We start from the raw sequence: 27176 nt of genomic DNA, 5'->3' as shown, positions 1-27176 counted from the left end.
GCAGATGAATGCTGCTGACCCCACACCATCCACATCTTCGCCCCCTGGTGTGTCAGTGCCCCACAGTGCGGCAGGCTTATCCACTCTGGCACCTGATGTGTCACTGCCACACATTGCGGCCGATAACCCTCCTCCGGTCCCTGATGTGTCAGTGGCACTCAGTGCCCCATCCGGTACTGCAACACCCACAGGTGGGGCAGAGCACACATCCGGGTATGAGGACATGGATGGGTTTGTGATCAGGAGGCACTAGCTTTCATTTCCGCCACCTGGCCTGTTCCTGCTTGGTGCCGCACATGGCCCCATGACCTTTCACTGACCCCAGATACACTCGGATGCACTCACCTTGGACAGCGACATGGACTGCCAAATCCTGTTTGATGACCAATGACACAGTGACCAGACTGCAGACTGTACCCTACCTCTTCCGCAGTACTTGTCATCCCCGGATGGACTCTGGCTGGCCCTCCACAGGCCCATATTGTGTAGTGTGCTCGGCATTGCCCTGTACCACTCCAGCTGCAGGACTGCACTGGATGTGCAATAAACATCCAGTGACACACTGCTCACACTGCTGTGTTATGTCTTTCATCATTCATGTATGAATGTGTGGGTGAATGTAGGGACAGTGATGTCCCTTGCGTCAATGATGCTCATCCTGTGGGATGCCAGTCAGAAGGTGCTACATTGCATATTGTGCACCGGGTACTGTGAACACTACAACAGGGACACACGCATCAGTCACTTCCATGTCCGGACATGGACTGAACCACGCCCAGATCCTACGAGTCATTGTTGCAAGCCCTGCGCTGGTCCGGCGTTCGGCAGGCCAGACCACTCCTCTTACGCTCCGAGGGGGGACTACCACCAAGTGGCGCTGACTGAGGTTGCACAGGGTTAGTGGCACCCAAGGCCTTGCTGCCGTCTCGGGCCTACCACCACGTGGCGCTGGCTGGGGTTGCACAGGGTTAGTGGCACCTGGAGCATTGCGGCCGGCACAGGCACCCCGCCATGGGACGGTGAATTTGGGTGCACTGAGTTAGGGGCAACTTGAGCTGCTGAGCTGGTGTGTAGCCTGCGATGATGCACCATCCCGGCGGTCTGGGCAGCTCAAGTTTTGTGTGCTCTGCTGGACCGCAGTGTAGGCCAGAGCCAGCGGGTAGCGCGGGCCTATTGCCCGTGGCGTCGCTTCCGGGATCACATAGTTGGTGGCACCTATTGGGCTGAGCGGGTGAACAGCCTGCGTTGAGGCCGGGTGCACTGGTATGTCCTCTGCCATGGAGTAATCAAGACCCAGCACCAAATGTGGGACCTGGTGGCCTGCGGAGCGGGACGTCATGGTGAGGAGTGTGCTATGTCCGTGGGCCCGGGCTTCTGGCTTGCAGAAGCACGTCGTGGGACCTCATGTCTGCACGCCGGTGGTGGAAGGTGAGCAGTGTGGCCTGGGTGCGCAGGGGTGGAGCTCTATCTCTCTCTCTCCCTCTCTCTTCTTCTCTCTCTCTCCCCCTCTCTTCTTCTCTCTCTCTCTCTCTCTCTCTCTCTCTCTCCCCCTCTCTTCTTCTCTCTCTCTCGCTCTCCCCTCTCCTCTTCTCTCTCTCTCTCTCTCCCTCTTTTCCTCTCTCTCCACTTCGCTCTCTCTCTCTGTCCTTTGATGTGTGCAGGACACACCTTCTCATCATGATTTCTGTCTTGTAGGCTGTGACCTACGGATTGGCCCATGCGGGGCCACAATGTGTCTTCATTTAATTTCAGTGTTCATTTTAATAAAGTTTGATTTGTTGCTTCGGAAATGAATGTGTGATGCTCACCTGCAGGGACCGCATCAATGGAGTAGGAGGAGCATTCGCCATCATCCACAGGAACACTCTCAGAGTCTCGACCAACACTGACGACACCTTCAGCACCGCCAAACACCTGCACTTCCAGATCCACACCAACCCCAACACCACCCTCAGAGGAACCCTCGTCTACAGATCCCCCGGACCCTGACCACAGTTCAGCGACTCCATCTCCGTCTTCGTCAGCACACATGCCCTCGCCTCCACGGACTACATCCTCCTCGGGGACCTGAACTTCCACCTCGAGAACAACAACGAGACCAACTCCACCACCCTGATTGACAACCTCGCCAACCTCGGACTCAGACAACTCGTCACAAAACCCACCCACTCCGCCGGCCACACGCTTGACCCCATCTTCTCCGCAAGCCCCCACATCTCCTTCAACCACACCACGAACTCCACTGGACTGACCATCGCTGCATCCACTTCACCTTCCGGAAACCCACCACGCACCACCGCACCCAACAGATCCCTCGCCGCTGCTGGAGCAAAGTCACCGTAGGCCAGCTCACCACCACCCTCACCCAGAGCCCACCTGTTGACCCCACCGACCCTGACACCGCCGCCCGCAACCTCAGACAGTGGATCGACGACTGTGCCAACACCCTCGCCCCGTACAAGAAACCCTCCAACAACCACACCAGCAAGAAAGCCAGCTGCTTCACTGAAGCCCTCCAGGCCTCCAAGCAAACCTGCCGAAAGCTAGAGAAGAACTAGCACCGAGAACGAACACCGGACAGCTACGCAGACCACAAGAACGCCACCCGCAGACACCATCACCTCATCAGATCCGGTAAAAGGGCCTCCTTCAAAGACTGCCTAGATAACAACGTACACAACAGCAAAGAGCTCTTCAACATTGTGAAGGAACTCTCCAACCCCAGCTCCAACACCAATGACATCCCACCTTAGCAAGACCTGTGCGACTCACTTGCCACCTTCTTCCATCACAAGATCGCTGACATCCACGACAGCTTCAATGCCACGTCCTCCCCAACAACCACAGAGACTCCCGTCCCCACGACCACCATCCGCACCGACCGCCTGCTAACATAAACAACGACGACACCATCAAAATCATGAACACCATCCACTCCAGATCCCCGTCAGACCCATGCCCACACCACATCTTCAACAAAGTCAGCACTACCATCTCACCCCATCTCCGGAAAGCCATCAACATTTCCTTCGAGACAGCAACCTTCCCGGAGAACTGGAAGCACGCCGAGATCAACGCCTTAGTCAAGAAACCCAAGGCGGACCTCAAGAACTTCCGGCCCATCTCCCTACTCCCATTTCCAGCGAAGGTCATCGAGAAGACCGTCAACAAACAACTGACCCGCTACCTCGAGGAGAACAGCAACCTGGACCCATCCCAGTCTGGGTTCCGCAGCAACCACAGCACCGAAACTGCCCTCATCACCGCTACTGATGACATCAGGGCCCTGCTAGAAAACGGAGAAACTGCGGCCCTCATCCTCCTGGACCTGTCAGCCGCCTTCGACACGGTCTGCCACCGCACACTACGCACACACCTCCACAACGCCGGGATCCAAGAGAAGGCCCTGGACTGAACCACCTCCTTTCTCTCCGGCAGAACACAGAGCGTCCGCATCCCCCCCTTCCGCTCCGAAGCCACTGAGATCATCTGCGGCGTACCCCAGGGCTCATTCCTCTGCCCAACACTGTTTAACATCTACATGGCACCGCTCGCCCACGTCGCCCGACTGCACGACCTCAACCTCATCTCCTACGCCGATGACACCCAGCTGATCCTCTCCCTCTCCCAGGACCCCCACACCACCAAAACCAACCTCCACGACAGAATGAAAGCCGTCGCCGATTGGATGAAGAACAGCCGACTGAAGCTGAACTCAGACAAAACGGAGGTCCTCATCCTTGGATCCACCCATTCCGCATGGGACGACTCCTGGTGGCCGACCGCACTAGGAAAAGCTCCAACGCCCACCGACCACGCACGCAACCTAGAGGTCATCCTCGACTCCACCGTCTCCATGACAAAGCAGGTCAACGCCGTCTCCTCCTCCTGTTTCAACACCCTCCACATGCTCCGCAAGATCTACAAGTGGATCCCCACCAAAACGAGAAGAACGGTCACCCAGGCCCTCGTCAGCAGCTGGTTGGACTACAGAAACGCCCTCTACGCAGGAGCCCCGGCCAAACTCCTGAAACGACTTCAACGCATTCAGAACGCCTCTGCATGCCTGATCCTTGACACCCCTCGCCGCAGCCACATCACACCCCATCTGAAAGACCTGCACTGGCTCCCCGTCAGCAAGAGGATAACCTTCAAGCTCCTCACCCACTCACACAAGGCACTCCACAACACCGGACCAGTGTACCTCAACAGACGACTCAGCTTCTACACCCCCACCGGCCAGCTTCGCTCTGCCGACCTCGCCCTCTCCACAGTCCCCTGCATCCAAAGAGCGACCTCTGGTGGTAGATCATTCTCCCACCTCGCCGCCAATACCTGGAACACCCTCCCCATCCACCTTCGGCAGACCCATGACCTGCTGACCTTCAGAAGACTCCTCAAGACCTGGCTTTTTGAGAAGTAGCAGCATCCCCCCATCTGTCCCCCCCCAGCGCCTTGAGGCCCTCATGGGTAAGTAGTGCGCTTTACAAATGCTATGATTGATTGATTGATTGATTTTTGTGATGACACATGCATGTCACCAGATAATTTTGTACGTGATTGGGTGTAGCTGATGTGGCATGTCTTTGGTCGGGGGGGTTGCTGGGGAGGGGGGGTCCTGGGGGTGGTTGCGTCGGGTGTTGTTTCCCTTTCAGCCCTCCGGGCTGCATGTTCAGTTGCACGGGTGCATCTGTTGTTCTTCAGGTGTGGCTCTGGGCTGGTCTCCCTTTTGTGGTCCAGGCTGTGGTCAGACTTAGCACCAGGTCGGAGCAGGTGTTATTTTCCTGGTGCTAACGTGCCTTATCGCCTTATCATCTTATCGCCTGTTTCGTGTTCTTATCGCAGTTCTGGCTGTTCGTTGTGAATGTCGTGGAGTGTTGTTGTCGCGGCTTTTGGCACGGGAACGCCTACTCTGCATCTCATTAGCGATAGTTGCGGGTGTCATCCGCAGCGATGTTTTTTGCGGCTGCTATTGCGGGTAAACTGGTGCTGTGGGCTGTTAACACCAGCTTGTGATTGGGGCGATAAGTTTAACGCAACTTTGGCTGCGATAAAGTGCCGTTGACTCGGCGATGTCTGTATTAATTTTCAACATGACCTTTCTGTCTTTGTTGACTTTAATACTAAGTTTGAGATCATTAGGGCAGCTGTAAAACACATTTTAAAAGTGATTCATTCTAACATGCACTGTTTCAACTATGTACTCATAACGGGAAAAACACAGGCTTTGTGTAACTTTTACTCCGACGGGGGCATTAGAATTCTGGTTCTGTGAAAGGTCAGCGTGTTTAGCGTGTTCGACCCTTCATGGTGAAAGGTCAAACTTAAAATGAGCGGCTGAAACTTGGATAACAATTTAGAAACTAGCCGTGGATTGTCGACTCTAAACTGGAAATTCCAGATGTCTTTGAAAATGGAGATGCGAGGCGAGAACTCACGACCCCTGGGGGCTCGGCCTTTTATCCTCTACTTAACATCCCTGCCCTACAGTTACCTGTCCTTCCTCCCCTGCACGCCAGACTTGCACTGCCCTGCCGAGCCATGGACCGAAGGAGACGGACCGGTGGGCCCTTCCATCAGCGCATCCCACCTACGCAAGTGTTGGCACGGCGGGCACGGCCCACGTCGACATGTCAGGACAGGGAAGGCCCAAACTGACGACGGAGCATCTTGGGGTATTTATTAAGGGGCCACCCTACTCCTGACCGTGCTGCTCCTGGGTAAGTCTGCGCCCTGCGCATGATTTAATATCTCTTTGTCCAAATCTTACTTTTAGCGCTCCGAAATTCCTGAAAGTCAAGATGCAGCGCTTTGCAAAAGTTCTTAGGGTGCCTCTCATACTGAAGGAAGAGTGCCACGCGGAATCTAGCAGGGCCTCAGCGTGGGCAGCAGAGCTGCGGCACTGCCAGACGTGCCAGACATGCAACTGGCTTTTCCCCCGTCCTACCGGTCCTCAGAGGACCTGCCATGTCATTCCCCTCATTTTCCTACCCCCTCCCCCCCCCCCACCCCCCAGCCCACCTCTGCGTGGAGTTAAGTGAAGGGACCTGTGTGAAGTAAATGCTCGGGATAAGAATGTTATGACAACTTTTTTTTAAGATGATTCCATATGAGGTACTGAGGCGAAGGGACTTCTTCATTGTACCCGAGTTTACTGCCCCTGGTAATCCTCGTGCCATATGAACTAGAAACGTGTAATACAGTTTCACCCACACATAGGAGTTTAGGGCCAGAACGGTACTGATGTTCCACCCATAACCAGCCGTACCTAGCTCAAAGAAGTTTACACCGAATTATTTGATCCAAACTCACCTGTTTGTGAGCGGGCCAACTGGTGCAGATGATATGCGCACAGCCTTATCTGAAAATGAAAACAACATTGTGAATAAAACATAAAGCAAAGAGATGTTGAATTGCTTTATTTTTTATTTCCAGCAATGTTGAAAAAAATACTTAAACCATTTTAATTGTTCATTAATACTTTTTGTTGGTGCAGAGACAGTTTATGGCCTGTGCATACAAAGGCAACATTTTAATAAAGGAAAGGGCAAGAAACGAGATTAAAAAAAAACGTATTGAAGCAAAGTAAACATGAAATGAAAATACACGTTTGGTGGTATAGAAATATTCGACTTGATGGGTTCTGATTGTTTGTTTATTTGGCCGGGCCACAGGCCAGCCACACTGGCTCCTTTCTGGCGGGTAACTGCGCGGAGGGAAGGAAGAGAGAGAATGGAACAGGGGCTGGCGGGTCTTCTGTGTGCACAGGCGCTGCTGAATCATTCTGAAGGTTTTAATGTGGCCTTTTCTCCTTGGGTTTATTGTGGGTTTTCTTCACTCTTCTTGGTGCAGGTGACTCACAAATCTTTAAAATTACTTGAATCTGAAATCTAAGGGTAGCCTGGAGACCTTATTCAGTGATATTCTTTGAAGGTTCACTGCTGACATCAACAAGGTGGAACACATCCCTGTGGGAAACTCTTCTCTGCCCCGGCCCTTGATCATTGTCCGTGTGTCCTGGTGTTCTGATAATTCACTGTTTAGCACCAAAAATGGGGAAAGTTGCTTTCCTGGTGGTCCCAAGCCTTCTAATGTTGTTCTGTAGACTTTGCTCATGTCTTGTGGTTTAATTGAACATGAGTCAACCTTAGAATGCAGCCCCACCAGGTCTATGTTCCTTTGTATTTCCTTTAGTTTCTACTTATTCAGTGTCTGACCGTTAGTCACTATACATTTCTGCTGCTTAGACAGAATGTTTTCAACCTTGCACAGTTGTGCTGTTGACCTGCACCAGGGGAGATTTGCCACACAGCTAAGAGCATTCCAGGAACTCATTTGTTGACCTACACAGTTCTCTCATTGTCTTTCAGAACCCTCCTCTCAGGTTGGATGGCCATAGAGAGCAGATATATGGGATATATAGGTGCATCCTTCAGTGGGTGCAGCTAACCTGTCTGTGGGATATCTAATTGACTTACCGTTCAAGAATTACTCTAGCGGCAGTTAAAGTTGCTAGAGTTTGTTTAAACCATGGCCTGCTCTTCCCCTACCTGCTTTCACATCCAAGACAGGAAATCCCCAATGCTTCCCCAGCATGAGAGCTTAGATGAGATCTTTTCTCGAATGGCCAGCCTAGTCTTCTCATCATTCCGTGGTTGTGGGTCTTAGTCCCACACCTTCTGCTTCATGTCCATCTGGACAGTTCTAGGAGCTATTTCGGAAGCTAAACTTTGAACCCCATCTAGATTGCTTGCATCCTCCTGCACAGCAGGGTTATATTTTATTTAGATTGAAGTTGTCCTAGACTTTTCTGGCACTGTAACCTACTCCTGCATCCCCCTGCCATCTGGGTTCAAGGCATATAGCCCTGTTGTAGCCACCGGATCTATCAGCGCTCTCAGCAATGACCTGTGATTTGATTTCCCACTGGACAGAGAAACATGGTATTTTTCCTGGATGGGAAGCCTGGACATTTTTGAAGAAAATTTGAGGGATACCTTTTTGGACTATTGTTACTAGTTCTGTACATGAGAGGGTCTCATGGTGGGCATGGATCTGAGAGGCAGCAGCTCGTTTTGCAGAAGGACATCCTGAGTCAAGATTGCTTACTGTTATTGTCAGTCGTTACCACCAGCCACTAGTGTAGCCTCTGGTCTCCTCTATCCCCACTCCTCCAATCTCAGTTTTCACCCCACCAATCTAACGCAGACAAACGCTAGGCAGCTCAAATGTTGTCAGAGACTGGCGTCCACATCAAAATATCACCCGGGCACACAAAGTGTAAAGCACAATTTTCTGCCAAGGACTGGACACAATGTAGGTCTGTCACAGGCTTTTCAAGAATGTGTGAGGAAAGGGTGACTTCTCTCACTAGCCATGGTGCCATGGTGCCACCCAGCACAGAATAATATATGTGAAAGCCTATATGTATCTCCTTTAGATGTCCATGGCTGGGAGGAAAAATCTTATTTGGCAACCTGTGTAGATCATGATTTACATGTAATCAAGATGTAAGTGTAAATGTATTTATGTAGTGCTTACTACCCCTGATGAGACATTGGAGCATTTTATCTGCAAGTAGCACTTTCCTCCCGAACCCAAAATCAGTAGTCAGTAAATAGTAAAGAAATACTTTTTTTGCTTTTCTTCTGCATGAGTTGTGTTAGGTTTGTGCTCTTGATTTCATTGTTGTAGAAGGGATAGAGCGATAGGAATGGATATGAAAAGGTAAGTTTGGAGTAGGGATAGAATGATAGGGATGGATTTGAAATGGGGAACTAATATGTTTTTTGTAACTAGTTGACCAGTTTTTTGGTTAGTTGTTTGAAATGGCTAAAAGGAGGTGTGAAACTTCAAGAAGGATGTTTGGAAATTCATAGTAGTCATAAAGGTTTGGGATGAGGGAGAGGGAGGAGAGATGGGATGGACGTGAGATATTTTTAAAATGTATTTCTATAGTAAAATGTAAAAAATGTGTAATGTGTGTATATAGATATATCTTTCCTAAAAGACTGCATAGCACTCACAGGGTCAATGCAAAATATCTTTAATCAAAGCAGAGGTATTTCAGCTACATAGCCTTCCTCAGTGCTTGTAGATTCATCAAAATAAAATGCCAATAACAGTCCCTCAAATTAACCTAAATGTACATAAATATCTGTCGTTATTAGTAGCAGGCATAACCCTATATATGCACCTATATGTACATAGAGGAAGCAATTTCGTCATGATCTGATATACACCTGTATCTTGTGGTGTAATATATAGTTTCCCCATATAGAAATGTATCTGCTTATAACAGAAGGCATAGTTCAAAGTATGGCAACGTGTACTTGTATAGCGAAAGCTCTTTTCCTTTCTCTGTGTGTCATTCTTGAGTTGTGAGTATAGTCATGTGCCCAAGAGCCAGATTTGGAGATGGGTGTCTGTGGATCTTAAGTTTTTGGGTAGGGAATGCAATAGTTTGGCTGCTACCAGTGGAGCAAGAGTGGCACAGAAGCACGCTGCTTGTCCCGACTGCCCAACCCCACCAGTCAGCAGTACCAAGACTGGAGCGTATGGAGTACTTCGCTGTGTCCTAGCTAACTTCAATCAGGTGTTGTTGTGTCTGCTGGATATCAACCGACACAGCAGGCGAGACATCTGCCACTGTGTCCCACAACACATGGAAGAACCTTCCTAATAGGCAGCCGGTGTTGACTGACCTAACAGCAAGACTGACAGACGAAAATATACACTTAGCAAAGGTTTCCATGCTTTCTGACTCTTTCTGGCAGGGTGTTTGGAAAAGCATTTGAGTTAAGTATTCTTGTGGACGCCTGCACCACCAGGCTCTCCATAGCGACATGTTGCAATAGGAAATCTATATCCCCGGGGGCAGGCCTGTACCGCCTTGATATCTGCCTGTTGAGTCAAGCTTTGCAAAGGAGTCCATCAGTGCACCGGAAAGAGCCTCCTAGAGAGGGAGGAAAGGATTCTGGTTGGTTTGCCCATGATGTAGACTGTGTTGGTGATAATCAGCAAGGCACCAACCCCCATTACATCAGGAAGGAGAAAAGAGGCCATCCAAAGTAACAGGTAGAGTGTCAGAAGAGCCACGTGGAAGGTGCCCCAAACAGCCTAGAGGAAAAAGAACAACAAAAAATAGCAAAAGCTGCACTAGTCAATAGAAAATGGAAAGTCCACTATGAAACTTCAAAATCTGCTGCGAAGAATCAGGGGCCCAAAGGGGGTGTTGGGCACTGCAATGATTCCACCCTTTCCTAGCGCTGCCTTTTATATATGGGATAAAGTACTTCCTAATGTACATTATAAGAATATTGCAAGTCACAGAGAAGTTCCTTGACCATATAGAGAAATGAGGCCATAGCACACATTCCTTTATTAGGATACAGAACTCCTAGGTGACTTACAATATCCTTATAATGTTCATCAAATGATACGTTTACCCTTGTAATACATTGTCACACTATAACCTTTCCCACAAACCACTTAAAACCTTGGGGTGATGCGCTTTCACAAGAAAGCATGAATAATACATGAATAATACAATTAGAATCTCAAATGCAAAATTAAATGCGCTAAAAAGCAGTTAGATATTTGTTGCTAAAAGATTTTAGAACCAGTTAAATACAAATACAAGTCATATTTAAAAAACGCTATAGCTCTGAATGTGTAAAAACACGCAAAGGAATTCTGTTTTTTTATTATTACCCAAAGCTTGGAAAAAATATATATTTTGCCATAAATATCTCCTTTGGGCTTATCATTGTTCATCTATAAAAACAGAGCAGAATAGAATAAAAACATTTCTAAAAACACAGTCGTAGCACACCCTTATTAGTCACAAAGAATTCAACAAAAGCATATATCAAATGTATATATGTCCTGACAAAATGTATTAAAGTTCTTTGGGCCACCGGCGAGTATATCTTATTCAGATTATGTATAGGTTTTCAAGGACCATCCACAAATCACATCCATTGAAAAAACGAATTTATTCATGTACAACAAATTCCCAGCAGTTATTGAAGCCAACACGTGTTTCGTCTGTACACATCAGTATTCAGACTTTTTCAAGGCTGGGAAATAAACATCATATGCAGTGCATGAGCTGTTATATCCTACACCTAATACAGGCACAAATACTATCAATTTAAACGTCTGTTCATATGACTCATAACTACAACAAGTTATTAAAAGGAGAAATGAGGAGACCTCATGAACTAAGATCTAAAATACAAGAGGTCATGTAAAGCCACACCAATGAGTGTTTCACGCAGTGACGACGGAACAGGTCCATAATGACCCACATGCATCGTCCCTAGCACACTGCATGGAAACAAACCAGTGACTCAAGGTGGTGCTACAATCCTGGTATCAAGGCCACGAGAATGGATCCACACCCATCAGAATGGAAGAGACGTAAGCCAGAGTTCCACGACGCAATGGGTCCTCCTTGTTAGTAGTGTCCAAATATACTCTGCTGATAACATAAACAAATGTGTCGTTCTAATGAATAAAAATGAGTGAAAACACGCAAAATTAATAATATGATAAGAGACACGTGGGCTGAGCAAAGTTTGTAACTATGAATTAATAACAAATTATCCTGTTCGGATACGCCATAGTGAAAGCATAATACTGAGCGCCCTCTACTGGTGCCCATGTCCTATAAGGCCATTGATTAATTGAACACGGCCGCAAGGCAGACTAGCCCACCCTTAGTTGGGCTGGTCACTACTGCTGGTAATATTATATCAGCAATTGATAGTAAAAACATAATGTCATATTCACTGGTATATCCACCCCTACATCTTCCTGTGTCAAATGCAATAAACTAATTATAAATTCATAACATTCGAAAAAAGAACCTGTCACTTGTATAAAAATAAGTGCAGTGTAATTCTATTACATCTTAACATTGTTGCTGGCCATGTCCTATCACTCACCCACCTAGTAGTATAATTCCTTGAATAGCTGGCATGTCCACCGCTATTCCTCTGATGTAGTCCTAATAGTGCTGTTAATTGCTGTAACTGATGCACCAAAACTCGGGAGCCCTGCAAGAATCAACGTGTGCTAAGTATCAGCCCCTATCTCTACAATAACAGATATACTCGCCTGTGGACTAAAGAACTTTAATACATTTTGTCAGGACATATATACATTTGATATATGTTTTTGTTGAATTTTTTGTGACTAATAAGGGTGTGCTACGGCTGTGTTTTTAGAAATGTTAATGTGCATGTTCTTGTAACTTGGCGATAGCACCGTTTGGTGGTAGGTGCTTCCAGTTATTTTAGCACCCCGATATTTTACAGTGTAGAACAATACTCACTCTTATACTATTTACCAATTATACTGCTGTTTTCTCCTTGATATGCTGTTTTTCCCTTCAGGGATTCCTACTACCAATTTTCTATTTGTGAATTCAAGAATACAACCATGGTTCATTTTCCTTTTTTATGTACAGGTTTAAATCTGCTCTATAACTTGCATTCCACTCCACTACTGGCTAGGGCAGGAGGCATTGTGAAGTCATAACTCTACTGTAATAAGTTATTACAGTTGAGCAGATACATCCTATGTTTATTACAGGTGACTAGGGACTTCACATGTTGCCTGTAATGAAATTAGAGACTGGCTTTACACAGGGATTGTAGGCTTCCATGCATTATATTTCAATAACAGGAATTGTCAAAGGATGAGGCTCAGCCACATCATGAATTGCGAAGTTCATCTGATTTCCAACGAAAGAATAAACATCTTGGATTGGATAATTTATACTTTCAAGCTCCGCCTTCCAACAGAAACTCATGATTTGAGAGATTTTTTGAAAGAAGGTCTAAATTTAACATTCACTTGCCAGGCAGTAATCTGGAGGACAGCTGCCCGCATTCCACAGCATCCTCTATCCACAAGGGACCCCTCCAGGATCCTGTAGGCACAGAGGAGCCAGAGCAACCTCAATAAACAGGATGACACCCTCACCTTACCTCCAGCTCCAGTGAGGGCATTTTTACTGGAAGTGCTGGTGGATGAAAGAGGTATCAAAAGCATGCTGAAAAAATGGTTAGGCTGCTCATGATGCCTTCCTGTACCATGCCTTGCCCCAGCAGTTCATCCGTAAGGAGATGGAGGATATGGCGTGAATTTGGGTGAGAGGATGCTGGTAACTACTAACCTTCGGCAAACTGCACTTGGGTCTTGAGGCACTCATTGCAGGGCCGAGCACAAGGTATGCCAGCAGTGGAGTGACAGATGCAGCAACCTAAGAAGAATGCAAGAGGCCAAGCAGGCTTCATCACAAGCTGTAACGAGGTCTCCACTCACTGCTCTCTAGGAATCTTGAATTCTTGCTACCTAAATATCGTGGGCCCGACGTACAAAGCCCATGCATCACTATTGAGTCCCGCAAGGGAACGCAAGAAAACGTAAGGGCTTAAGTGATGTTTACTTAGCTACGCAAAGCCCGCTTGCATAACTTAGTAAATCCAGAGTAACACAAGGTAGTGCAAATCGCTGCTTTGCATTACTCTGCATTGGGAAGTCTTTTAATGGGTGTAGCATGGGCGCTCCCATGCATCCATCCATGGATGCTGACACAATCCCAGCTTTACTAGGGTTAGTAAACCTAGGATTTCATCAAAATGGTACGCCTTCTCAACAGAGGGCCTCATTACGATGTCGGTCGGAAAGCATTCCACTGACTCCTTGTTGGAATCATTCTGACCGACTTGGGTTCGGGGAGTCCGACCAACCGATTACGATGGTTCCGAACACCGTTTGGTCGGACTCCCATTGACTTCAATGGGAGCTTGTGTTCAGACCGATATCACAGGCTCCCATTGAAAAAAAGGGGTGGTTGCGGAAAACCTTGCACCCTGTCATAGCCACCCCATGGTGCCTGCCACACTGTGCATGATTGTAAAGAGGGGACCCATGGGTACACCCACGGGCCCCAACCGGAGGCCACTGGTTGAAGGGGGGTGTGCTATGGGCCCCCAAAGTCAGTTTCTGACAGCCTTTCCTTGTCAGACAAACCGAGTATGAAAGGCTGTCCAAATCGTAATCGCTCGGTCAGAAACGCGGTCCGTAGAGCTGTACAATTCAGCTCTGACCGACTCGGACTCTCCGAATGCCGGTCAGAACCGAGTCGGAAAGACCGAATGGTTATCTGCTATCATAATCGGGCAGTCAGAAATGTTTGTTGGTCATTCAGAAACATGGGTTCCGACACGGGTTAGGAAAACTGAATATCGTTCGGAGCCTTTCCAACCAAAATCATAATTAGCCTCAGAGGCGTAATGAAGAGAAATATCTTCATTTCTCATCTTTGTTTTCTCTTTCCACATGTGTTTCATTCAGCGGCACACGTGGAAAGAGGAAACAGCCTGACAGGGTCGTTTCTGTGCAGGAAGGTGACTCTTCCTGCACAAAACAAACCTGCCTATAATGCAGGCACCCTTGCATCATGGCACAAGGGTGCCTGCTTTCGTACTAGCAAAATATGAGGGTGACCCATTAACCCCTTTGGAGCTTGTGTAACCTAAGGCACAATAATAAATCATGACCAAGAAAAAATAATTTCGGAGACTTAATTAATATTATTTTGAGAAATCGAGAGTTAAGAAAGAGAAGAAAACTGTTTTAACAACTGCCAATAGATGGAAACAGACATGTTTACTCACCAAAAACATAGAACAACCAGACAGTAGATGAAATCACACACACATATGGGATCTGTTAGAAATGCGGGTCTCTAGTTAGCAGTGGTATGCAACCTGTCCAAGTATGGACCCTTCCTTCTAGTCAGGATAAGGGAGTTACACACCTAGATAACCCTGCTCACCCACTTGGTAGCCTGGCTCGACCAGAATGGCTTATCTTTGAGGCAATGTGTAAAGTATTTGCACAAAACACACACAGTAAACAGTGAAAACGCTGCAAGTGTTGACAGCGGTGGGAAGACTATAGGGGAGACGGGGGACATTGAACAGTTAGGTGGGGAGGAGGTGGGGAGAGGGCGAATTTTACAGGTGGACTTCACTGGTATCATGATTACTACAACATGTCTATGAGTCACAGATTGTGTAAGCCACTGGGAAAACATGTCCCTCAATCTATGATTATGTAAGTGTTTAGAGATGCTGACACCTGTGTAATAAAAAGAAGTAAAAATAAAACCACTGCAAATGGACACCACACCATTTTAGAAAAATATAGTATCTTTATCTAAACCAAACAAGACCAAAATGACTAAAGATCCAACATACACAACTGAAAATATGACTATTAAAATGTTTCAAGCAGTTTTGTCCTTGGAAAACTATGGATGCATGATTTCTATACATAGTACCTCAGATGCGTCAAAAATCACAAGGCAAAACAGCTGCAGAGGAAGGAAGCATCGGAAAACACAGTGATGCGTCAGTTCCTGAGTCCTTGGGGAGGCGTTGCGACAATTCTGCTGTAGGAAAGGAAAAGTGTTGCATCCAATCCAGACTGTATGGGGAAGTGAGGCATCGATTTCAAGATGGTTCTGGTCTGCGGCTGCTGCAATGGCGATGAGTGGAGCACAGGCATGATGAGTGGAAATCTGGGGCACAATTGAGGTTGAGGCAGCAAATAGGTGCTGCGTCGATTTCTTCAGCGGCGGTCCCACGATGAGTCATTGCTTGTAGCCACACAGCAGGGCCTGGTTCGGAGTCAGTGCAGTGATCTCAGACTTCGGAGGTGGGTGCACTGGTCTCGGTGTGTGGCAATTCTTTGGGCCACTGGCACATGCTGCGTGGATTTCATCAGCCACAGGGGGCTGTGCGTCAAGATTTTTTCCCGCACAGCAGTGCTGTGGAGGAAAATACGGCCACAGGGAGGGCTAAGCATCAATTTTCATGTTTCTTCAGGTTCTTCAGTTTTCTGTAGCAGGAACAATCTCCAGGGGCCCAGAACTGGAATAGGCACCCCCAGGCAAGTCCGAATTCCCTGCAGTGGAATTCAAGAAAGCTGTAGGTGACATTTTTGTGTTCCTGAGACTTCAGAACAGGAAAGCACACACAAGCCCTTGGACATTCTTCTCAAGGAGGTTTTCACAGCAAAGTCCAGTCTTTGCCCTCTCCTTGCCCTAAGCAGCAACTGCAGGCCAACCCCGCAAACCAACACACAGCAAAGGGGCAGTCTCTTCCACACAGCTCTTCTCCTTGGCAGAGGCTCCTCTTTTTTCCAGTAGTAATCTAAAGTTCTAGAGTTTTAGATCTAATACTTATACCCATTTTTCCCATTGAATGAATGAATAAACCAGACATGTAGAGTGCAAAAATAGCTGATAGCAGATTGGGCTTCGGAGGGGGGGACTGAGAAGGAGCTAACTGTTGCCCATTAGAGAGTGAACAGCCAGGTCTTCTGCTGATACGTGGGGTCTCTGCCAGGGCGAGGTTGGCGAGGCGGAGGGTTCTTTTGGGTATTTGGAAGGAGACTTTTTCGCTGACGTATTTGGGTCCGATGTTGTGGAGGGATTTGGAGGCATGGGTGAGTAGCTTAAAGATCAATCTCTTCTCGATGGGGAGCCAGTGGAGGTCTCGTAGGTGCTGGGTCATGTGCTCGTATTGTGGGGTTCCGAGGATGAGTCTGTCTGTGGTGTTCTGGATGGTTTGAAGCTTGTGTAGCAGGATTTTGTTGATTCCGACTTAGAGGGCGTCACCGCAATCCAGTCTGCTGGTTATGAGTGCATGACCTCGCATCTCCCATCTATGGTTTCCGAGGTTCAGCACTGATGTCATTGTTGCCAGAGTAACGGCAAGGCAGCACTCCAGCTCCGGGTTTCGAGCGTGAGCGGCAGCAGCAGTAGCGGTAACCGGTAACCGGTGTGGCGTGAGCCCGGGGGCCGCGAGGAACTGCGAGGAACCACTGGGGCAATGAGAGGGGGCAACGAGAGCCTGTGAGCCACCTGGTGAGTGCCGCAAGTGCCGCGAGCCACAAGCCGCCGTCCCGCCGAGCCGCGGCAGGGTTAGCCACTGCAGGAGCAGGGCGGGAGGGGGAGCGGCGCAGGAGTGGAGCCGCCAGACTGTTGCCTACTGGCTCTACCTGCTTGCCTGCCTATAGCGGGGTCAGCCTTCCGGCCTTACCGCTATTCTTTCTGCCTACCTCCCTGCCTCCCTGCCTGCAGGAAAAGCCTCTCTGCCTGCGGGAAAAGCCAGGTGGCGGACAGCGATAGTGGGAAACCTTGTCCCAGTCCCCGGGTTTCGAAGGAGGACTGTGGAGGACTACAGGGAGGACCGCAAGGACCGCGGGAGAAACTGCGGGAGCTACCATAAGGTGGCCACAAGGCCATAAGGCCATGTAAGGCTACCACAAGGCAGCCGCAGCATGGGAGCGTGAGAGTGTGGGAATAGCGTGGGAAGGATCAGGAGGCAACTACCACTCCCACATCCATTGTCCCTGCCAGGGGAGATGAGGCAGCAGTGGTAGCAAAGATTGTGGAGACCGCAGCGAGAACAAAGACCATAGAGGAGGACAAGACTGACGTGAGCTGGAAAAAAAAATAAACACCCCAAGAACATCATAAGAACACCTCGCCCCAGGACTCAGAGGTGCTTAGGAGGCAACAAGTAAACCTACAAAGCAACCCGATAGAGCAAGGCAATTACACTAAGCAAGTCGCACTGCCCAGGGGAACCAAAAAACAGATTAAAATCTGTGCTAATAACCCACCATGAGATCAGGGAAAGTCAGGGGGGCACCAGGCGACCAGCAACAGAAACCTAAAGAGGAGGGAGAGGATCAAACAGAAATAGGAAATTGCAGTAAGCTATGGGGTATGGAGCAGGAACAGGAATTGGATTCAGAACCAGACCATGACCAAGAAAAAGATAGGGAGAGCAAAACAGAAACAGATAATATCCAAGAAGACAACCACATCCTCACTATCGCCACTTGCTCCCCCATCAAAACTAAAACCAGCAAGCGGGCTCTCATTACAGACTTCTTAAAAGTATGTTGCAGGTTTTCCCCGGAAAAGCAAAAGGCTCACATATCAGTCAAGAAAGCAAAGGTAGCAAAGGAGGCAAAAGAAGCCAAAAAGTACCAGCACAAGGGGGGCAGTGCGGGCAATGAGATACACAAGGATAGTGCTACCAAAATAGCAAATAAGGATGGCATAGAACAAATGGACTTTAAGCTTTCCGCAACTGAAGATGTAAGCCATGTCAGTTCCACACAGGGCTGTCTGAGCCCACTAATCGCTCATCACGGATCTCATCAACAGTCTGTCCAGGCTGTAGTCCACAACGACCCGGGACTAAACTGGGAGTCTATGTCCAAACAATGGACTTGTCAGGCTCAATCGAATTTAAAACTAACCCCAACCAAATAGGGGCCGAAATAACAACAGCAACTTGGATAAATTATTCAGTCATTGAACTGATTTTGAGGCACAAGGAGGTATTTGCAGCATGGGGTATAGAACTAAAAAAAGTGGAACCTCCTCGTTACCCGAGCCCCCTACAACATCCCCATTGTATAGAAGGCGTATTAAAAGCAGCGAAAGGCCCAGAGAATTTGGACCAAACTAAGGATGACGCCCAATTCATAAGACAAATCACGGTTACAATTTCACACCCAGAAACAGTTAATAAAGAGGACAACCAGCATTGGAGACCCCTAAACACACAACAAGGAACAGCATGAACAAAAACCCATAAAAACCCAAACGCATTGCAGGACAGTAAAATCTGTTCCTGGAACGTGAATGGCCTATCCTCCAAAATAGAGGAAAACGATTTTGCTGACTTCATCCTACAGTACGATATACTGTTATTACAAGAAACTTGGCAGATAACACATACTGCAATTGTTGGTTACAAAGAACACCTAAATCCAGCTAAAAAGGAGTCAGCATACGGAAGAGCCAAAGGTGGCCTATCTATATACATTTTTACAGATATTTTATGGGAAGAAGAAAATATCGACCAACAAAAAGATAGGGAGAGCAAAACAGAAACAGATAATATCCAAGAAGACAACCACATCCTCACTATCGCCACTTGTTCCCCCTTCAAAACTAAAACCAGCAAGCGGGCTCTCATTACAGACTTCTTAAAAGTATGTTGCAGGTTATCCCGGGGAAAGCAAAAGGCTCACATAGCAGTCAAGAAAGCAAAGGTAGCAAAGGAGGCAAAAGAAGCCAAAAAGTACAAGCACAAGGGGGGCAGTGCGGGCAATGAGATACACAAGGATAGTGCTACCAAAATAGCAAATAAGGATGGCATAGAACAAATGGACTTTAAGCTTTCCGCAACTGAAGATGTAAGCCGTGTCAGTTCCACACAGGGCTGTCTGAGCCCACTAATCGCTCATCACGGATCTCATCAACAGTCTGTCCAGGCTGTAGTCCACAACGACCCGGGACTAAACTGGGAGTCTATGTCCAAACAATGGACTTGTCAGGCTCAATCGAATTTAAAACTAACCCCAACCAAATAGGGGCCGGAATAACAGCAGCAAATTGGATAAATTATTCAGTCATTGAACTGATTTTGAGGCACAAGGAGGTATTTGCAGCATGGGGTATAGAACTAAAAAAGGTGGAACCTCCTCGTTACCCGAGCCCCCTACAACATCCCCATTGAATAGAAGGCGTATTAAAAGGAGCGAAAGGCCCAGAGAATTTGGACCAAACTAAGGATGACGCCCAATTCATAAGACAAATCACGGTTACAATTTCACACCCAGAAACAGTTAATAAAGAGGACAACCAGCATTGGAGACCCCTAAACACACAACAAGGAACAGCATGAACAAAAACCCATAAAAACCCATACGCATTGCAGGGCAGTAAAATCTGTTCCTGGAACGTGAATGGCCTATCCTCCAAAATAGAGGAAAACGATTTTGCTGACTTCATCCTACAGAACGATATACTGTTATTACAAGAAACTTGGCAGATAACACATACTCCAATTGTTGGTTACAAAGAACACTTAAATCCAGCTAAAAATGAGTCAGCATCCGGAAGAGCCAAAGGCGGCCTATCTATATACATTTCTACAGATATTTTATGGGAAGAAGAAAATATCGACCAACAAAAAGATAGGGAGAGCAAAACAGAAACAGATAATATCCAAGAAGACAACCACATCCTCACTATCGCCACTTGTTCCCCCTTCAAAACTAAAACCAGCAAGCGGGCTCTCATTACAGACTTCTTAAAAGTATGTTGCAGGTTTTCCCCGGAAAAGCAAAAGGCTCACATATCAGTCAAGAAAGCAAAGGTAGCAAAGGAGGCAAAAGAAGCCAAAAAGTACAAGCACAAGGGGGGCAGTGCGGGCAATGAGATACACAAGGATAGTGCTGCCAAAATAGTAAATAAGGATGGCATAGAACAAATGGACTTTAAGCTTTCCGCAACAGAAGATGTAAGCCGTGTCAGTTCCACACAGGGCTGTCTGAGCCCACTAATCGCTCATCACGGATCTCATCAACAGTCCATCCAGTCTGTAGTCCACAACGACCCGGGACTAAACTGGGAGTCTATGTCCAAACAATGGACTTGTCAGGCTCAATCAAATCAACTAAGCCAACTACACCAGCAACAACAAACAGCCCAACAAACCTTCCAGCAGTGCTGTGAAGTGCAGAGCCCGGAGGATAACCTGGTGCTCTGGCAGGATAGCATCGATAGCTCCTACACATTACCAAACACATCAGCAGACCCACAACTTCTTGATCAACCTTTAGACCAGACTGAGGGTCAAACAACCTATGTACAAGAACAACTCTCCATTAATCTGAAATCACCAATCAAGCAAATTCAAATTGCACATCAGTTGAAGCAGGTGCTATCTCAACAAAAAAGAAATGGACCCCCGTCCAAAGCCTCTCATGAAGCCGAACAACTCAGCCCAGTCAGCCACTTATAAGCACAAAACTTAGCCGCACAACGACAAAGCATTAAGAAACAAGAGGGACAAAACTTTACCGAACAACAAGAAGGCCCATCAACAGGACCATTTTGGGATCAGCTACTAGGCACTATGAAAACGATTGGATCAGCTATGACCTAGCATGCCGACAAGCCGGATACTCAAGTAGAGCTATTAAATGTATTAGCTTTATATGTGCAGGGAATAGACCAAAAATTGTACGACTTAAACGCTAAGATAACAACAAGCGCAGGATATCACATATCATACGTGTCATTGCTACCAAATAATCAATAAACTTGCAACTGTCCCAACCATAATGTCAGAGCTGTTGGGGGTAGTTAGGGAAACACAACTCAAATTCATAACACCTACGGAAAGAGACCCCAAGGAAGCAGACAGAATTAATGGGGATACCTCCAACATTAATACCAAACTGTTAAAAGAGGAAACTAACTCGCAAGAAGGTGAATGCAGAAACTCACCTGATGGCGAGAAAGAGTCTGAACGTCTAGAGGAACAGGCGCATCAAGAAGGCTCATCATCAATTCTTAATCAAAGTAATTTACAAAGGAAGCTGCAGAAAGTAAGGGAAAAAAAGCTTGAAAACACCCCTCTCAAAACGGGAACGAAAACGCTTGAGGAAAGCAAGGAAAAGTAAATTAAATAAAGTTACTCTACAATCAGTATTGACATCCACCCAGAAAAGACAAGATAAATGTGATGAAAGTAATAGTGATATAGTCAGTATGCCGGATCATAACAACCTGGCAATAAAAGAGGCCGCTGCCTCAAGAAACCCTGGAGCGAAAAAAAAGGAAAATTCGTCAACAAGTTAAATATATGATATATTCAAATCCTCGGCTAAGAAGGAACAAAGCAACGCTGAAAGTATGGAAACCGTAAAACCAGACACAATTCAAATTTCACAGAATTCAAAGATAAAGACAAGCGAAATGGCTATGTAGCAGGTAGCACATAGTGGGAAAGGAGCCACCCAGGTGCGAAATCCCAATAATGAAATCAAAACTAATTTTCAGCCCCAGAGTTTCAGAGAGTCCATTGAAAACATACAACAAGACCAAGTCAAATATATCCATTACATTGAAATACATCACCAAGATCGAATAGAAACATCAGAAGGGACCCCGATTGACCACAAAAAAACACAATCACTCACCACTCAAGGCCAGATAGAATTGGTCCCACATTATAAATCGAGAGGAGCCCACGATATACTGAACTGAAGCGCAATATTAACTCTATTTAAATCTCTGCCAGCCCTGAGGCACATCACATCCAGTGACCTGGAAAGAATCGAATTTAAACCTAACCCCAACCAAATAGGGGCCGAAATAACAACAGCAACTTGGATAAATTATTCAGTCATTGAACTGATTTTGAGGCACAAGGAGGTATTTGCAGCATGGGGTATAGAACTAAAAAAGGTGGAACCTCCTTGTTACCCGAGCCCCCTACAACATCCCCATTGTATAGAAGGCGTATTAAAAGGAGCGAAAGGCCCAGAGAATTTGGACCAAACTAAGGATGACGCCCAATTCATAAGACAAATCACGGTTACAATTTCACACCCGGAAACAGTTAATAAAGAGGACAACCATCATTGGAGACCCCTAAACACACAACAAGGAACAGCATGAACAAAAACCCATAAAAACCCAAACGCATTGCAGGACAGTAAAATCTGTTCCTGGAACATGAATGGCCTATCCTCCAAAATAGAGGAAAACGATTTTGCTGACTTCATCCTACAGTACGATATACTGTTATTACAAGAAACTTGGCAGATAACACATACTCCAATTGTTGGTTACAAAGAACACTTAAATCCAGCTAAAAAGGAGGCAGCATACAGAAGAGCCAAAGGCGGCCTATCTATATACATTTCTACAGATATTTTATGGGAAGAAGAGAATATGGACTTAGATACGAGTTGGATGCAATGTATTAAACTCACAGTCTCCATCACCTACACATTGTTAATTTTGAACATCTACATGTACCCAGCTTAAAAGCATAAGGGGAGAGATATCCAACAATTGGTAGCTGCTATTAAAACCTTAAAGCTAATATACCCACACGCCAACATAATATTGTCTGGGAATTGCAACATGAACTTGATGCAAACCCCCAAAAAAAATGTACCAACTGGTATAAGTGTCAGGAATGACAACACAACCAGACGTGATATCTCGGGTAAGAAATGCGCTGCACTATTGGATAAACAATCATTGTATGCCTTAAATGGTCGAGGCCCACAAGACAGCCCGGCAGCTTTCACAAGAGGGAAGGCAAAATCAGGAGCAACCATTGACTTCACCCTAGTAGACGCAGATTTATTTCCCTTCATCACGAATTTTCAAATAATAGAAAGAGTAGATAGTGATCACTATCCCCAATCTTTTACATTAATTAATCTCATAGAAAAGTCCCGGCCAATCAGTGCCCTAACACAATTCACTCAATTGCACAAATTAAACCGACTAACATGGAACCGTAGACAAAATCATGGAGCTTTCCTCAGCCTTATTGGCCACTATAGATGCAAAACCATTAGGGATAGAGGTCTGGGAGACTTTTATTGACAGCTTGAACAGAGAGTTTTCACACAGTTCTAGAAATCAAAAAGCTGTCAGGATTAGCAAGACAGAATGGTACACTCACGCTCTAAGGATAAAAAAAGACAACTAAACAAAGCTCTCAGACAAATGCGAACTTATGGACAACAACCCTCTCTCTGACCACAATTAAACAAATGAAAAGTGACCTAAAAAAGAGATTCGGGCAGCAAAACGTACATATAATGAGCAGTTATGGATAAAAATGCTTCATGTCAGCTGACAACAAAATTCCAAGGAGTTTTGGGCCCAAATTAATGTTTTATCAAACGGAAAAAATCGGTATTAAGACTCCGATATAACCGAGCACGCATGGAGAGCTCACATAGAAGCCACATATAATCCCCAGAAAGCCCCCGAAGCTACCTTCGAAAACGAAACGCGGAAGGCGACACGTTCCAATGCCAGTACCTCTAGTGATACACCAAGTAGGGAGCAGAGGACGGCTGAGACATCAAATTTAACCTCTCAGGCCTTAGATTTCATGACTTGCAGACTGAATTGGAAACATCACAGTAACCCACAAGTCAAACAAATGGAAGGTAACAGGTCCCCTATGAGTGAGGGTGGTAGGAGTGCTGGGCAACATAGTCCCTATGAGTGGGGGTGGCAGTAGTGATGGGGCAACATAGCCCCTATGGGTGGGGGTGGCAGTAGTGATGGGCAACATGAGCCCTATGAGTGGGGGTGGCAGTAGTGATGAACAACAGGTCCCGTATGAGTGGTGGTGGCCGGAGTGCTGGGCAACATAAGCCCTATGAGTGGGGGTGGCAGTAGTGATGGACAACAGGTCCCCTATGAGTGGGGGTGGCAGGAGTGCTGGGCAGCATAAGCCCTATGAGTGGGGGTGGCAGGAGTGATGGGCAACATAGTCTCTATGGGTGGGGGTGGCAGTAGTGATGGGCAAAAGGTCATCAAATTTAACCTCTCAGGCCTTAGATTTCATGACTTGCAGACTGAATTTGAAACATCACAGTAACCCACAAGTCAAACAAATGGAAGGTAACAGGTCCCCTATGAGTGGGGGTGGCAGGAGTGCTGGGCAACATAACCCCTATGAGTGGGGGTGGCAGTAATGATGGGCAACAGAGTCCCTATGGGTGGGGGTGGCTGTAGTGATGGGCAACATAACCCCTATGGGTGGGGGTGGCAGAAGTGATAGGCAACATAGTCCCTATGAGTGGGGGTGGCAGTAGTGATGGGAAACAGGTCTCCTATGAGTGGGGGTGGCAGGAGTGATGGACAACATAGTCCTTATGGGTGGGGGTGGCAGCAGTGCTGGGCAACATAACCCCTATGAGTGGGGGTGGCAGTAATGATGGGCAACATAGTCCCTATAGGTGGGGTGGCTGTAGTGATGGGCAACATAACCTCTATGGGTGGGGGTGGCAGTAGTGATGGGCAACATAGTCCCTATGAGTGGGGGTGGCAGTAGTGATGGGAAACAGGTCCCCTATGAGTGAGGGTGGCAGGAGTGATGGGCAACATAGTCCCTATGGGTGGGGTTGGCAGTAGTGATGGGCAACATAACCCCTATGAGTGGGGGTGGCAGGAGTGATGGGCAACATAGTCCCTATGGGTGGGGGTGGCAGGAGTGATGGGCAACAGGTCCCCTGTGAGTGAGGGTGGTAGGAGTGCTGGGCAACATAGTCCCTATGAGTGGGGGTGGCAGTAATGATGGGCAACATAGCCCCTATGGGTGGGGGTGGCAGTAGTGATGGGCAACATAACCCCTCTGAGTGGGGGTGGCAGGAGTGATGGGCAACATAGTCCCTATGGGTGGGGGGTGGCAGGAGTGATGGGCAACAGGTTCCCTATGAGTGGGGGTGGCAGGAGTGCTGGGCAACATAATCCCTATGAGTTGGGGTGGCAGTAGTGATGGGCAACAGGTCCCCTATGAGTGGGGGTGGCAGGAGTGCTGGGCAACATAGTCCCTATGAGTGGGGGTGGCAGCAGTGATGGGCAACATAGTCCCTATGGGTGGGGGTGGCAGTAGTGATGGGCAACATAACCCCTATGAGTGGGGGTGGCAGGAGTGATGGGCAACATAGTCCCTAGGGGTGGAGGTGGCAGGAGTGATGGGCAACCGGTTCCGTATGAGTGGGGGTGGCAGTAGTGATGGACAACAGGTCCCCTATGAGTGGGGGTGGCAGGAGTGATGGGCAACATAGTCCCTATGGGTGGGGGTGGCAGTAGTGATGGGCAACATAAGCCCTATGAGTGGGGGTGGCAGGAGTGATGGGCAAAAGGTCCCCTATGAGTGGGGGTGGCAGGAGTGCTGGGCAACATAAGCCCTCTGAGTGGGGGTGGCAGGAGTGATGGGCAACATAGTCCCTATGTGTGGGGGTGGCAGTAGTGATGGGCAATAAGTCCCCTATGAGTGGGGGTGGCAGTAGTGATGGGCAACATACCCCCTATGAGTGGGGGTGGCAGTAGTGATTGCCATGCAACCCCTATGGTGGCCTGTTGCTAGTGGCCAGGATATGGATCCCCTGGGTGTGCGTGACATTTGGCGGGTATGTGTCGTTTGTTTGTGTGGTGGGTGTCTGACTTACCGTCTGCGCCGTCCGAGTCAGTTCCTGATCCGGTCATAGATGTACAGTACTGGTATGACCTGTGCGATGGGATTCATGATGTGTTCATCTCGTACCCACTGCTTGTTGCTCCGTCTGATATCCGTTGCTAGCTGGTCCGTCTCGTAGCCGTGGATTGCGTTCTGGCGCGAATCGTACCTAATATGCTTCTTTTCCGGATGCTGTGACATGCTGTACGTAGCGACCCGTCCGGCGCGTATGATTTGCGCATCGTACTTGTCCGGCTGGAAACTGCTGTGGGTACTGTTTCTGGGCGACTCGCTTCGGCGTTCGGCAGTACGGCTCGTACGGAAAATTAAGCTTGAATCGCAGTCTACGTGTCGGTCGGATTTGTGTCAGTTATGCGCATCGTACTTCATTGCCCGGACGAACCGGCTCCAGGTACGAGTCGGTCACAAGGTAAGGCTATGAACAGCTCTCGGAGAGCTGTCCGCCCCGGATCGGAATCGACCCCTCAGTCTTGAAATATTAAACACATTAAAAACTGCCCTTTATCTGCAAATTGTACATTGTGTCATCTTTAATGTTAGACTTGGCATCCTAGGTGTGGTTTCCTCTGAATTGTTAGCCTCTACCTTCCGTATTTTTGATACTGTGCCTGATTTTGTTTCTGCTGGCTTAGATGCTTTGGTCACTTTGCCACTGATGATCAGTGTCAAAGTGCAAGTGCTCCCTGTATACATTGTAATTATGATTGGTTCTTCATGATTGGCATATATGATTTACTGGTAAGTCCCTAGTAAAGTGCACTGAGTTAGCCAGCGTCTATAAATCAAATGCTACTAGTGAACCCCCAGCACTGATTGTGCCTCCCATATGAGAAGCCCTGAAACGGTATCTCAGACCTGCCACTGCAGTGTCTGCTAGCAGTTTTAAACTGTCATGTCATCCTGGCAGGTGCACCCACTTGCCAGGCACTAACCTTCCCTTTTCTTAAATGTAAGGCACCCCTCAAGTAGGCCCAAGGTACCCCCATGGGCAGGTTGCAGTGTATGTGAAAGGTAGGACATGTACTGGTGTGT

The 27176-nt window shown here is 47.5% G+C and overlaps 1 long non-coding RNA gene across 3 annotated transcripts in view; it reads left to right on the top strand.

Annotated features, from left to right (window-relative positions):
- The first annotated feature begins 5524 nt into the window (after nucleotides 1–5524).
- LOC146809053 (uncharacterized) overlaps nucleotides 5525–27176 on the top strand; it is a 257051-nt gene continuing 235399 nt past the window's right edge. For all 3 annotated transcript variants that reach the window (XR_014966315.1, XR_014966314.1, XR_014966316.1), the window contains exon 1: nucleotides 5525–5720. This is a non-coding gene — a long non-coding RNA (uncharacterized LOC146809053). The remainder of the gene's footprint in view (nucleotides 5721–27176) is intronic.

Source organism: Triturus cristatus, chromosome 7, assembly GCF_964204655.1.
Source record: "Triturus cristatus chromosome 7, aTriCri1.1, whole genome shotgun sequence".
Taxonomy (NCBI): Eukaryota; Metazoa; Chordata; class Amphibia; order Caudata; family Salamandridae; genus Triturus; species Triturus cristatus.
This window is presented reverse-complemented; position numbering and strand designations above follow the sequence as displayed.